This window comes from Pinus tabuliformis, chromosome X (genome assembly GCF_031772625.1).
Source record: "Pinus tabuliformis cultivar Carrire ecotype Pingquan chromosome X, CPIR1, whole genome shotgun sequence".
Taxonomy (NCBI): Eukaryota; Viridiplantae; Streptophyta; class Pinopsida; order Pinales; family Pinaceae; genus Pinus; species Pinus tabuliformis.
The window spans coordinates 693,529,360-693,545,078 of record NC_142308.1 but is presented as its reverse complement, the minus strand read 5'-3'; the positions used below and the strand labels follow the sequence as shown (position 1 = coordinate 693,545,078).

The following is a 15,719-nucleotide window of genomic DNA, read 5'->3' as shown; positions in this document are numbered from 1 at the left end:
TATGGGATTAAAAATCATTGTTCACCTAATTGTAAACTTTTAGCATATGACAACTTGAGCGTGTTTGTTGAATATTCCAAAATTTTGTATTTTATATGAGCACTAATAAAATTAAATTAATCATTCGAGTTGTTGAAAAACCTGTATATACACATTTTAGTTTCCAAGAAAGAAACAGTGATATCTTTATTCGAAGAAGAAAAGGTGATATATAATGCAAGAACACAAACCCAGTGTATTACATCACAAAACTTAGAATTAAATCAATTCATAAGCTTGGGGTTGAATAGAACATCACCAAAAAAAAATATACATCACAAGGAAATAATAGAGTGTATATCGAAATAATCCTTGTAGAGCCATAAACACTATAAACCAACCATGTGACAATGTCTACATACAATATCATCCCAACAAGGTTTAGAGAAACCAGTGTTTGTGAGGTAGAAATGAGATTGCAACATCATGTCAAGAATTTCGAAACTTTGAATTTTTGAATATAAAAATGAAACAACATACAGATAATATGTGAGAGATTATAAATATAACAGTTATAGATTACATTTTAACATGAGATGAGAGGAAGTACATGATTTTTTGGTCTCCCCTCCTGGCAGTATTGCATTTCAGCATTTCAGAGTCGAGTAAGGATTTAAAATATGACATCCTTATTGCCATAAAAAAATTAACAAATTTGTAGGCCTTCTATGTATGGGATCCCACTGCAGAACCAGGGATAAAAATAGGCACACTGAACTCTTTTGCTTCTTCATCGGCTTTAATCACCCTATAACCAGGCCAAGTTACGCGCCCATCTAGAAATGCACCAGGCCCAGAATTCCTGTATTCCCCAAAGTATAAGCTTTCTAATGCAAATTCTCCCGACCATTCCAACCAGCCAGCGGGATGAATGAGGTCGCCTAAAAACGATTGCATGTAAACTGTTCGAGAGTATAATTTCCAAGGCCTCCCGAGGTATGTTGAAGTGAATGCCATCCAGGGAGGGAGATCACTTGTTGCTGTAACTATACAATTATGTATTGAGATGCCGGTATTTTGATAAGGATGATTCCTTCCTTGGGCAGTGATTACATTCATTTGATTGGGCATACCTTGTCGAGCATAAATGTTACACTCCTGTAAAACCACGGCCGCATTGCCAAAAATGAAGTCTACTGTTCCAAACACGTCACATTCTCTGTAAAACTGCCTAAGAGAATGAACATAAAGTGTGTCTTGGTAACCAATAATACTGCATAGATAAATCGCTGCAAAATCGGCCCCCACCCGTAGAGCCATAGCTTGATGCTTGTCAGGCCCTGCACTGTTCATAAAGGTCATGTCACGTGCAACAAATCCTGCACTGGATACAGCTGCAATGCAGCCATTCACTGGTCAGTCATTGTTAATTGGCCTTAGCTCCATACACACATGTCATGAAACAATGTTGAAAATCCAATTAACCAATTCACTGGTCAGCCTTAGCTCCATACACACATGTCATGAAACAATGTTGAAAATCCAATTAACTAGGTACAGAGAAAGAGAAAGAGAAAGGGTATTTCAATTAACCAGGTACAGAGAAAGAGAAAGGGTATTTCAAGAAATTGGATTGAACAATCAAACAAACAAAAATAATGCAGACAGAAAGGTTTGGAATAGTACCAAAGGTAGCGGAACTGAAAGTAGTAGAACCCTCCACATTTTTGCTGGAGACAACAACAGTCTTTCCCTTGCCATCGCCAACAAACATTATGTTGGTTTTTCGTTTAGAAATTTTGACAGTTTCAAGGTACAGTCCAGCTTTGACATAGATTATGTATTTTCTACTTCTTAAATGCTTGGGTGCCTCCTTGACAGCGTCGGTTATTGTTACATAATTGCCACTGCCATCCTGCGCTACGACAGCATCGGGTTTTAAGTGTGCAGGGGAAAGCTGTAGGAGTAAACGATCAGTTGCCGATAACCACATAGGGAATTCCTTCATGTCATATCGATCCAACAACCCATAATGGTGATAGAATTCCTGATCCAGACCAGCGTTATGCCCCTCATCTTTCTTGAATTCCTGCTCCAGACCAGCGTTATTCCCCTCATCTTTCTTGAAACCAACGTTATTCTTCTTTGGCAACATCCGTCGAGGGTTTTGGGGAACTACTGCAGACTTATTCGTCTGTTCACCAGGTAAAGCTTATTTTCCAAGCCGGCGTTGCTGAAAAGGGTTTGGAAGAGGGAGAGGGAATTACTGATCAATTGAGAGAACTTTCTGGATTCTTTTAGTATGTCATTGGTGGATTGAAGAGTCGCATTGCTGCCTCCAATCAAGTCCTGGAAACCCTCGAGGCATGTATCCTGGTTTGTCAGAGCGGCACTGAGCCAAGTTTTGACATCGGCAATGAAGAGCAATGACGGTCTCTTACCAGACAAATCAGACATGTGGAGCAGCGTGGCATTCAGATGATATAGTGTATCGTGGAGCAGCTCCACGCAATCCTACTGGGCCACACCTCCGTCGCCGTCTCCCCAAACAGGAACAGGGGCTGCAACCTTTAGAGAGTACGATTGCAAAACCTGACCTATGGTGGCTTCAATGGTGGCTTGAACAAAATCTTTAGGTTCCACCAGCTGATCAACACCTGGATATGTGACCAGCGTAGACACGCACAGCTGAGGGTGGAGCGTTTTAGAGCAGGCGGTATGTATACCAGCCGGTATGGCTCCTCCTGTAGCCGCATATGGAACCTTGTTCCCAAGAATAACAATACCAATAGGAATAAGAAGGCAGGCAAATATAACAATTCCAATGGCAACCATCACCACCCATCTTCTCGTCACCCGGGACTCATCTTGGTTCCCGGGCGTCATCGTGGAAGAAACCCTAAACCTGCCACAAATCTGCCTTCAGGAACAAGAGAAGTGTGCAGGAAGGATTCAAGAAATAGCGATCCGTAATTCAGGATTCAAGAAACAGCGATCTGTAATTCATGAACAAGAAAACTCAACTCAACTCAACTCAACTTTGCAGGAAGGATTCAAGAAACAGAGAATGAGAGCAGTGAACAAGAAACGCAGAATGCAGCGGGAAAACAAATTTTTTGTAAAAGTCAGGTATGTTTGACGACGTTCATTTAAAGCCTCCTGAAATTTGAAATGTGTGTGATTTAATATAATTCTAAAATAATTAATTGTGATTTAGTATAATTAATTATTATTTAATGTAGTTTTGTGGTTCTTTTAATGATTATTATTATTATTATTTAATGAAGTATTTTGTTTTACATTTACTATAAATATGACTTTTCTGGTTTTGTTAATATAATATTGAATTTTAATGTTTATAATTATGAATATAATGAGCAAAGTAAAACATTGTCACAGAGTAAAGAGATTTGAGCAATATTTTTATGTTAACACTGAATTAAACATTTACTATATTTTTAAAATATATTTGGGGTTGGAAGACAACTAAAGATCATTTGGCATTAAAACAAATTTCGCAGTACACAACAATCGCTCTAAATCTTGTTTTATTGAACTTAAGCAACGGATACATTTTTATTTTTATTTATGGGATTGGATGTTCTAATTACATTTAATTCGCATGCTTAGGATGATTAAAAGTTTGACTCTTTAATTGCAACTTCCATTTGAATGGTTACTATATTATGTTGAGTAGTGTTTTTGCTCAGCAAGATGAAATGAATCTGAGTGATGGGATCTCTATGAAAGGTTTTAGTCAAGTAAAAATTTGCAAACATTCTAATGATTAAAGGGCCACTTGGAGCATTTAATTGAGACATTTACCTATCATTTGTTTCATGTAAATTATGTGTCTCAGTGGAATGAATTATGATGACACTCTATGTCAAAGAGCACAAGTATATGGTTTTGACACACTTTTTTATGAAGAAATTCTCTTAGATATATAGGCTAAAGACGTGTTCTGAAATATATATATAAAACAATAATACATGTCATTAGGTGAATAAAATTGTGGCTTGGGAGTCATTCACACAGGAAACCCCATAACTTTAGGAGGTTACTCATTGAGCTTAAAGCCTTCTTTGTTGGAGTTCCAAGTTACCCCTATTGGTACCAATTTGAATAATATCACATTAGACAAGACTACATATGGACATTACTTACATGTACCTTAAGTATATTGAAAGTTCCCCTAGATCTATCTCGAAACCACCCATTCAGCCGCCTAACTATTATTGTGCACCTAAAGCAACATTCAGGAAAAATACTCTCTCATACTAGCCTAGCATTGGTATATTTTATGGCCATAGCACCAGTCACACCCATTATATAAACCATTTCTTGCTAAAAAAATCCTTATTGCTAATTTGGGTTACTTGATCAACCATTTACTTTTTAATTGTGGGATTGAATTAAAGGTTAATGATTATATACCTTGTTATGCTACAATTTCATTTGATTAAGATATATAGTTCATGTGCAATACATAATTCATTAATATGCACTAATAACTAATTGAACAATCAACATTGGACTAAAAATGTTCAAACAATTCATCATCATACAATGACTCTAAGAAAGGATCAACATCTAATCTGCCCTACTCAGCTCTAAGAAAGGATCAACATCTAATCAACATTGTTCATTCATTAAAGAATATCAATCATGAAGATAGATGATTGGTATACATATAGAATTTAAAGTAGAAGAATAAAATAGATGATTGAATGATGACTGCAATAACCTATTTAATGTTATGTTAGATGTGTATACACACACACACACACACATTAGGCTGAAGGTTACAATTAAAGATTGAGAACCTTATTGACACATCATTGTTATTTAATATTTTATTTATATATTTTATGTTTATTTTCATTTTATTTTGACAGTTCCCTTACAACACACATCCCTAACTCTAGTGTATGTCTATGGATGTAACAAAGTAAACATATTTTGGATAGAGTGAATTAGATACAAAGGTCGTAGTTTATTACAAGCAAGCATAGTCCACTCAAGTGTAGGCACACAAGAAATTACATCTATCCCAAATGGGTGCATGTTCAATCCATGGATTTTTTATTGTTTTAACACAAAACAGAAGACGCACTTCAATTGACATTTAGACCCAATCATATGCCATGTATCAATCGTTGGCTAGCCTATCGTTCAAAAATAATGAGGGCACAACCATTGGGATGTGACATCTATTTCAACATCATGTGCATTCTAAAAATCAACATCTTGAGGGCGCAACCTTCAACAAGAATAAGTATCTATTTAATGCAGTGGAGATGTAATGTGGTTGGATATTGAGAGTTTCTAAAATCTCTTTTCACATGTAATAACTTTTGAACTTTGAAGTCACTGGAAAAAAGATGATTGGTCTTCATTTTCTCTCCTTTCTTCTGTGTTGATTGTGCTTGTCCTTCCACTTAACTAGATTTATTGACTTCATATGTTTTTGTGGGTGTTTTCTACCCAAGCATGGTAAAATACTTGTGAACCAGAGCTATGTAACAAACCTAAAAGCCTCATAATGTTAGATATTTTATTATTGAATTAGTTTCAAGTGACAGACAAGCTTGGAGCAGACTCTTTACATTACTGTAGGGTTTCTCTTAATCTAGCATTGGCGTGATGGCCATGATGATTTGATAGCTTTGTAAACTACAAAGGATTGCTTTTCTACTCAATAATTTAATTTAGCTCCTTGAAAATTTGAGCTGAAAATGAAATAGGAGCTTCGATTTTCTATTCATTTGGTTGGTGTTAAGACTGTTGCATATGATAATTTAGAGGCAAAAGTATATAAAATAAATTGATCAGAAAAATTTGGGAGTTGATAGAGAAGGGGCATCAACTACAACTTGTTTGATTTCTTTAAATGCTTCTCTTTCATGATCACCCCATTTAAAAAGCGAATCTTTTTTTATCATTGTTTGTAATGGTAGGACAATTTGAGAAAATCCGGGGACAAATCTCTTAACAAAATTGATTTGGCCAAGAAAAGATTGCATTGATTGTTTGGTATGTTGTAATGGAATTTCTAAAATTGTTTTAATTCTTTCTGGATCAATACAAATTCCATGTTTGGATACAATAAAACCAAGGAGTTTACCTTCACTAAGAGCAAAAATTGATTTCTTGGGGTTTAGATAAATTCCATACCTTCTGCATCTTTCAAAGGTCTGCTTTAAGTCATGTAAATGATTATTTCTCTTCTTTGAATATATGGTAATATCATCTAGATATACCACAACATTTTTATTAATCAACCCCTTGAAAGAAATGTCCATCACTCTCTGGAACATAGCTCCTGCATTCATTAATCCAAAAGGCATTTTCTGATATGCATATGTTCCCCACTTTGTTCTAAACATAGTTTTTAATCGATCTTCTGGATGAACAAGGATCTGATTGTATCCTGGAAATCCATCTAAAAAAGACATTAATTCAGAATGAGCAACTGATTGCGGAACTTGTTCCTGAAGCCTCACTCCTTCATCTCTTCGTAGTTTTCCCTTACACCCTTGATGTTCTCTCTCTCTTGTTTGAGTGCACAAGTGCACCTTGAAGGCCTCTTGTGAGCTTTGTTGAGTTTAGATGTGCCCTCCTAATCAAGCCTTCTTATCTTAACCCTCTCACACACCTATCATGAGAAGATAATTATTTGAGCTAGGTAGTCATAGAATAGATGTTTTAAGACGGATTTTGCCTTTCCATGAATGATATTCTCTCATAGGATTACTATCTCATGATGACAAGATGATGCTCAAAGTAGATAGCAAGAGGAAAGCTTAAATAAATGCCTATGGAGAAGAAGAACAAAGGGGAGCTATTATGGAGACATGAAGCATCATGGACTGAGACATAAAGAAGACATTGCATGATGACTCAGAGGATTCTGTTATTGATCAAATCCCCCTTGGAGAGTGAATATGAGAAACAAAGCAAATATTCCATGAAGATTGATCTGTAATGAAACTTGAAGGTGATGGAAAAATTGCAGGTAAATTTTTTATGTATTTTAGGCAATGGATCACTTTTAAAAACACATAAAATATTGGTTTTTAAACTTATTTAACAGCATAAACAGAGACAAAATACCATATCATAAACACATGACAACAAAAATTATAAAGGATTTCACCCCTCTATTGGGCTACATCCCCTGGTCTAACTTCCAATGTTGGGCCTCTTTCATTAAGTGCTCAAATTTGTATTTATGTGGATTTACAATGATTAAAATGTAAAAATTATGTCTCCAATGGCTTCAAAACAGTCAAAAACCCTAGTTGGGCTTTTGTTGGGATCAATTTGGTCAAAACCCGAAGAAGTTATATTCTCTAGAAGTTTTCCCTCTTAACTAATCTACAAATTGGACAGATTTCCAGCTCCATTTGTTGATGGTGCTGGACCCACCAACATGTCAGGGATCTCCCCGATAGAAAGTCCCAATTATACCTCATATCGTTTGGTGTAGGACTCCCAGCAGTAGGTCGTATGGTATCGCCTTGGCAGTGGTTTCACACAGAGGAAAGTAAGATGTCCCTGTTGGTAGCAAGGGTGTGACGTATGCAACAAGGCAAGGAAGGTGCATGAGCAGTTCTAACACATGGAGGGTGAGGTGAGTGCGCCCCTTGGAAACCTGTGAAAGCACAAAGTTAAGAAGGGAACACAAGCTAAGATGCATCACAACATGGAAGGCAAGTGAGCTAGCAATCCAAAGTGATGGTTAAACCAACAACACGTTTTAGTAAGATTTATATATACATATACAGAAAATAGCTACACATGCATGCGTAAGCAAACAGATACATATATCATTTAGAGGAAACAAGATAGCTGAAATATAATATGACATATGCATGAAACATGTTGGATCTGTTATACTAAGAAGTGTAAATTCCAGTCATACAATACATCCATGTCCATCCACTAGTTCTGATAACGGAACATTACAGTCACTACCGCCTGGTCCTCCAAAGTGATATACTAGCTCTGCATAGTGGAGAAGCCAAGGATCGTTACAATATTGTCCAAGCTCTCTCTAAGATAGTCCTATCGGAAGCTTAGCTGACCAAAAGCCTCTACAATGAGTTATGAGGGACTATATATAGAAAAGGGTGGGGTGGCCCTTGAAATTCCCCTTTGTGATTGTTCATCTATCCTCATGACTCTTCAACTACTCTATGATTTTTACATTCAACTATCGACACTTGAACTTCCACTAGACAAGATGTTACATTACAATGAACATGTGCCCATGTGAGACAAAATGGCTTGAGCAATCCATGCAAGACATCGCTGACACTCTAACCGTTGACCAACTATTTGACATCCTTGTGATGGTCGAAGGTGGTGAGCAGATGCCAAGCTTGGTCGTCTGTGCGCTCAGTAGTGACATCTTGCTGAAGCGAACTCTTACCTTTGTTGCATCCAAGTACACTGATATGGATCCTCCATCCAACTCGTCTGGTAGCATGTGCATGGTCATCTTGGGTGCGACTGGACCAGCAACATGTTGATGCATAGTGTCTGTGCTGATCTCCAAGCATGTGCTGGTGGTCATGTGCATCAACTTGTCAAAATACATGTTCAACTCCAGTTGGACTTGCTTCTTGTCTTTGCCTCGATGAGTGTGCCAAATGGGTGGGATCGCATGCGTGTGCATAATGACATGCATGTTGTTGAATTCTCTTGCATGCAATCAACAACACTACTCACCTTGTCTACTCCATGCCTGCTGCTGGGATGGATCTATAACTTGTACGAGAACAGTTTCATCTGTCTATGCATGTTGCACCCCATGTTGTACCTATTCGTACTGCAGCTCATTCTCGTCCTTGCAGCTCATGTTCTTCCTTGAGTCATTGCTTCAGCACATGCAACTCGTTCTCTATTTTTTTCTATGCCTTCGCACGACCTTCATGTCGTGCCGTCACCTCATGGCCTCAATCTCCAAAGTTGTTTTCATCATGAGTGGATCTGCTTTGAACTTGCAGCTTTGCTTTGCCTCTATGTTGTCAACAACCTTTCTCTTCCATTCATCACGTGTGGGTGTGATGCCTTCTGTTGCTGCTGATGGTGCTGCTAATTGTGATGCTACTGACATTGATCTTGATATCCTTGTCCATGAACAACTTGATGTCTTTGTGGATAGGCAAGTTCATAGACACTTGATCGACTGCATCCCCAGTTGCGCTCTTAACAGTTTCTTTGACTTTGCTCTCATGGAAGTCGTTGTACTTGTGCTGCTGAGAGACGGATGAACACCTATGATTCCTGAAGACATGGCAACACTCATGGCAAGCAATTTGTTAATCGAACCTCAAAACAAACTTGAAGACTGGATTGCAACATACCGATGTGATTGAACATGAAGGTTGCGCAATTTCCACCATGAGGTCAGGAGACTGACTGCCAAAACTGCGTAAGGCATAGTCTGGGCTATCAGGAGGCTGACTGACTGCTTGAATTGCACAATGCATAGTCCATCCTGGCCTGCTGAGGACTAAAACTGCAAGATGCACAATTTCAATCAACAGTGACATGCAACCAGCAAACTACATTGCGCAGTTTCTGGCGCCAGCGCGACACTGCCTCCAAGAATTGCGCAATGCATGCCTGGAGGTTAGTGCTGGGCTAGACTTGCGCAATTTCTAGATGGAAGGAAGAGCCTTCGCTTCCTAAAATGCACAATGCTAGCTGGGCAAGGCACGGTTTGTGCCAAGGCAACTCAGTCTGGCCGACGGACGACTGAAAACATGAGAAGTCTGAATGCATGGTGAGATGAGTGCAAACAAGAGTGAATGATCATACATGCAAATATCAAGTGCGGGATTCAGAAAACAGGAAAGCATGTATGTGTGTGAAGAGAGTTGCCGCAACGGTGACCGCCCGTGCAAAAACAACTCATGCATGCAACAACAATGCGATGCAAACAAAAACTGAAACGATGCTTCTACAAGCTAACATACATCAAAAAGACAACAAACGCTCACTAAAATCAAGCACATAACACTCACACAAAGAGAAACATAGAAAGTGATAGAAACGCAACGCAAGACATGAAAGGCGGGCTTACCCCAAAACAATTGAGCCGAATGTGCTGACGACTCCTAGATGCAATGTCGGATGTCAGAGCTGCAAGGTCAATGTGGCGAATGAGCTTTGCAGTATTCGGTTGATAATTGAGGTTGTGACGTGCAAGCCACAAATCTAGGAAAAGTGACACTTTGCGAGAGGTTTCTGAAATGATCCTTGCATGTAACCTCCAGCTACTAAAAATAGATCTCTAAATCAAGGGATGACTTTGCATGTTGCCTTGGGAGAAGCAGTCCATGCATGTAAATCAGTTTTTCTTGGTCCCGGATGGAACTGGTCAACCCAATGGCACATGCAGTAGCCTGATCAGCTAAGGGGAAAATTTGTGCATTTCTAGGAGGGAGCTAGCCTGGCTTCCCAGAAGGATTGCGCAATTTCTGGGCTGAGCAGCTAACTGCTACCTAGAATTGTGCAATTTCTGGGTTGAGCAGCTAACTGCTACCTAGAATTGTGCAATTTCTGGGGCTGAGCAGCTGACTACTGGGACATATTGCGCAGTTTTTCCAGTGAAGGTTGACAAGAAGGATTGCGTAATTCTGGAGTCAAGTAGGTTGCTAGTCAGGATTGAATAATTTCTAGAGGGAAGGCTAGTTCCCCTCCAGAATTGCACAATTTCTTGAGGAAGTTTCTCAGTTTGCAGCTGGACCAAGTCCAGAGGAACATCCTATGAGGGGAATGCAACAAGCTATCATGCACAGGCTAGCAATCTACTAGAAAACCACTGAAGTTTGAGTACTTGACAGGGAAAGACATGCTGCTGAGGATGGTTGTTAGGGAGGCTCCAAAACAAAGCTAAGGCAAAATTTTAGAGGGTGGTTGTAGCCACTACAACACCATCCTACGAATCTACCTTTTTCGGGGCTCGCTAAGCGCCAATTTATCCTTGCACCGACGAGATTCGCATCAAATGGGGTGGAAAATTCCACTTACTTTAACTACCCAATAAGGCCTGTGGTGGAAAAATTGGGCCACATGGGGCCATGCACCCAAGGGCTGGGGCTAACCGCCTGCCCCTATCGGCATAGCCCTCAAATATTCGGCAATTAGTTCTATGGCTGCCATATAACCAATGACGTTCCTGTTTTTCTGCGCACAAACAATGAACTCTGACAAGCTCTCCATTGTGGTCATATGGTAGCATTGAAATCGTGGGTTGGTCCCTATTTCTCTATGCTTGATGTTCGAGCCCTCCTCTACGAATGTGATGTGGTTACATGGTGATAAGGTGACCGAGGGCTAGTCCCCAAACTCTACCCAGCAATTGTTGGCGCTCTGGGTGTGTATGTTGTGGTCCGGTGATTATAACATGTGGTGTCGGAACCTTGGGCTAGGGCTAAGCCCAATCCCTTGACTCCCCTACCTATTGTCTCATGGGCATGGGGTGATTAGGGGCCAAGGCTTAGCTCCAACCCTGTCCCCCAATACCAAACTACATTCAATTTAAATATAATTGTGCCACTATACATAACAATAAACACCATGTGCACAAGCAGTAAGGCATTGCATTGTTGGTTCAGAGATGTTGTGTTCAAATTTCCCTGAGGCAGTTTGGCTATACAAAAAAATTATTGAACCCTCAGGGTGCCACGTGGCAGCGCATGAGTGGTCCACATGGCATCCCATCATTGGTCCAACTCAAAACTTCATTCACCAATCAAATGCACTGAAAATTTGACCAATGCGGTGAGGCCAAGTGGATGCCTGCCACTGGCCCAAGAAACATAGTCAACCTGTCCAGTCACCTTGCCCAGTCAGAGTACGGTATTCCCAATCAGCAGTTCTGCAACCAACCTGCAAATTGTTACCTGTTTCGAAAAATGATTAGAATGCGATATCGAGAGCATACAATATCAGTTTTGAGTGATTCAAGTTGCGTTGGATTCAGGAGAGTCACATAGTCATATATGGACAAAATGTCTTTAGGATAAGTCCAAAAGTCACATAGTGTTGTTGGGAAAGTATCCAATACGGAATGACCCTATCCCACTCTAAGGGTGATAGTACCTCAGCAACAATCAAAGCAAAGCTATTTGAGATTACTTCTTTATGAGATGTAAAAGAGGGGAGAAAGAGATCCACTAACCGATGTCTTTCGCTAATGATTGATCCAATCTTCTCTCCTTGTTGCTTGCTCCCAGCTCCTTGCTCTTTCACTGGCCCAGCTACACCAAGATCCTGCAAAATGGCAATAGAGGGAAACTACAAGAAGCATACATTCATAATTGATTCAAGGATTAGAATAAATCAAATATACAAGTATAGCAACACATCATTGAAACACATGTATATAGAAGAACCTCAAATGCTTTATTAATGGAAGAAGTAAAGTTCAGGAAGTGATACAACCATAAGAGGCCCAATCCAGCATCACCTCCCAGCAGAAAGGAATCTCCTCTTCACCTCCTTCAAGCAAATCACCCAATAGTTCTATACTCAAACCAACAGCACTTCCTTACATTCACAAAATTCCAGCCTCCCTAGACCTCATGAGAGAGCTCTATATATAGGAGTTTTGGAGAAAGGATGAGTTAGCTTGAGGCTGGCATGAAGCTGACTAGTGTCCTCTCCCACTTCAGTTATTCTTCAGTTCTTGAGTCCACTTGGAGGTTCTTTCTTCCACTTGGAGATCTAGACCCTCTTACTCATCACCAGTCGAATTCCTTGATCCAAGTGTCATTTTGGAAGCTTCCTGGGCATTGACACCTTGAGGAATGACTGTGCCACTTGGCCAAACTCGCCCAGCGTAGGTAGCCTTCTTTGCAGTTGACATTCAGCGCAGGTACACAGTGGAGCACTTGACATTCAGCGCAGATGCTCAGTGGAGCAGTTGACATGATCCAGAATTAGCTTGTTTTTGAGTGTTTTCAGGTGGAGAACTGATATTCAGTGCTGTGGTTTGCTGACCTTGTTCCTCTAGGGGTAGGAACAACATGTTTAGGGACTTTGGATCCCTTAGATTATTGACATTTCATGCTTCATGCTGTAAGGCACAAAAATGTCTATAACAGTTGCCCCCTAAAGTATGAGGTCGTTTATCGGGTGAAATGCTTTATCAGGAGGATCCGAAGTTCATTCAATTGCCGAGAGGTGACCTATAATAAAATACAATACAATACATTATTTTTCATTCTGCTTTCATGATCTAGCTGAGGCGGGCATTCCCATGCTCAGCTTTATAAATTCATTTTGGTACATAGAACAGATGATCATCTGATGGTAGACTGATAATTCTCTGCTGAAATTATCATCCTTTGAGTAGGATGATCATCTGCTGCAATGATGTACATGTCAAATGTCTTTATATTTCCTGAATATATATCATAGCCCGGATGGATGAAACTAGATCCGGGGTCTTCAAACTCGTTCGATCTTCACTCTAAGTACAAGTCGATCCATGTGATAATTGCGCTGAAGTCGAACATGGAAAGACATCGCTTGATTACCGGTCAATGATGTAAACCGTTAACAAGCGCGAGAGGAATCACCGATAATGATAATGATCCTCAAGGTACTGCAGTACAATTCACGTGGTGTGAATAAAGGACTTGGCGTCGAACATCACGCAAAATCTTTCGGTCGAAGGTCATTGATGTATACCTGTCGCCGGAAGTGAGAAACTTGCCATTGAGGCATGCAAGCTTCAAAGTACTGAGGGGGTTGTTCCTAGATCAACTTCTTGGATAATGAGCTGAAGTCGACAAGAAGCGATCTGTCAAAGGAGGGCCTTAATGAATCCCACATCAGTGACGTGGAACGGAGCTAATGATTTTAGTGGAGGTGAAAACGATCTGTGACATATGATTCAGGGTGGCGATCATGGGTGGATGAAGGATAATGTATGGCAGTGGATGGGACACGGTTGACTCTTCCTGAACAACATCTCTTGAACATATAACGACACTGATGCGATGGATCGGTAGCATTACCCCAAATGTGGATGGTTTGGCGAGACCATGGTGATGAGACCGGTGAATGAAACAACCCAACTCGATGTGATACGGAGGAAAAGTGTCATGTTCAAGAGCGACTTGCTACCATTTAAAGCTTTGAGGTTCTCCCAATTTTTCCCCAGTCATTTCTAACCAGTACCTCTTTATTTTTGTCAAGCTTGAGGAGGATAACATGTGCTTGTTCTATAACCTGCCCTTCGGGCAAGCCCATCGCTATGTTTTAACGAGCCTAGCGATAGGGAAACTCGTTCTCGTCTAAAGACAAGTTTGTCACTATTTAATCATTTTAACGAGTCTAACGACAAGGAAAAATCGGTCCTTTTCATTTTTAGAGAGTCTGAAAAGGTACAGAAAGTTAACTCCAAAATTCCTTTTTCGTCATCTAATCCCTTAAGTCCGAAAAAGTATAAAACAATACAGAAGGGATGAGTTTTCAATAACTTTAACGAGCCGAATAAAACAAGCGCTCGACCTTTTTGTGCAATAATCCCTCAGGTCCAAAAAGATTAAAATCTAGAGGAGGGATAGCTCTTCCGGTCACTTTAACGAGCTGGAAGGCCAAAACTCGGCAAACTTTTCATATTTTACGAGTCAAGAGAAAAGAGCTCAAAGAAGACTCGTCTTTTGAGGAACAAATGATAAACAGGGATAGCAGCAGATTCCAGGTACAGGTTGGAATTTTCCAATCACGGCAGTGTCACAAGGATGGCTAGGTGAAATCACTCTTCGCAGCTGTTCCTCAAAATGGGTAAACAATCATATGGAGGTGAACGATCGGCCAAATGGAATGGAGGTGGCAGGTGCAAACACGACCAAGGCTTTTTATGGCTAATAAATTTACGATCACAATGGTTATTTACCGGGATAGGTTCATTTTTTTTTATTTAACGAGCTTGAATGCACCAAAAACACTGCTCAATCTTATGTTTATTTTTTAACGAGCATGAACTATGTGCTAAAACTGCTCGGATCTCGCTTTTCTATTTTTTAACGAGCATAAATTCCGCGGTAAAACTGCTCGATATACCAGTCATAAGATAAGAAATGTCTCCCGTAAGATCCCATTTTTTATAGAGCTCGCGCCTTACCAAAGCTATGCTCCCTCTCATCCTTTCTTTATGTAAGTTCGGAAACGATTAATCCAAAAAACAGATAAACAACCGCTCTTGGCTTGCACTCCAAAAGGTTTGCATGCCCCCGGGTATAAAGTACAATTTCAAGGCTGCCCCTACTTATCCGATAAAACATTTGTTTTAAAGGGTGAGGCTTGCCTCTTTCTGGTTACCCAAAGATTGTTTCGTTAACACCATCAAACTAAAACATTTCTTCGGCACTGTCTACCGAAATAGACAATGGTGAATGACCTTTGTCAAACAAGTGACCTTGACAACAGAATCTTATTCCAGAACAACCCCTCTTCCATCCACGGACGGGGTACGGACTGGTCATATTCTCTCGCGGAAATTCTACCTTATACCCAGGGTTCTTTCTGCCCAAAGCAGACCAGGATGCATGCCCCCTGGGTTCCAGTCCCATCTTTCCGAATCACTCGCACTCATCGGGAAGGAGGACTGGGGGTGGAGACATTTCTTGATTGAATAGACCATTCAGGGTTGGTATGTGACTATTTGCGATGCGTGATCCCGGAAATGAAAGTTGGTCTACGAGTTTGAC

The 15,719-nt window shown here is 40.1% G+C and overlaps 1 pseudogene; it reads right to left on the bottom strand.

The window, feature by feature from the left end:
• Positions 1–705: 705 nt before the first annotated feature.
• LOC149141876 (pectinesterase 2-like) lies at positions 706–2,865 on the bottom strand (annotated as a pseudogene).
• Between the last annotated feature and the right edge of the window lie 12,854 nt (positions 2,866–15,719).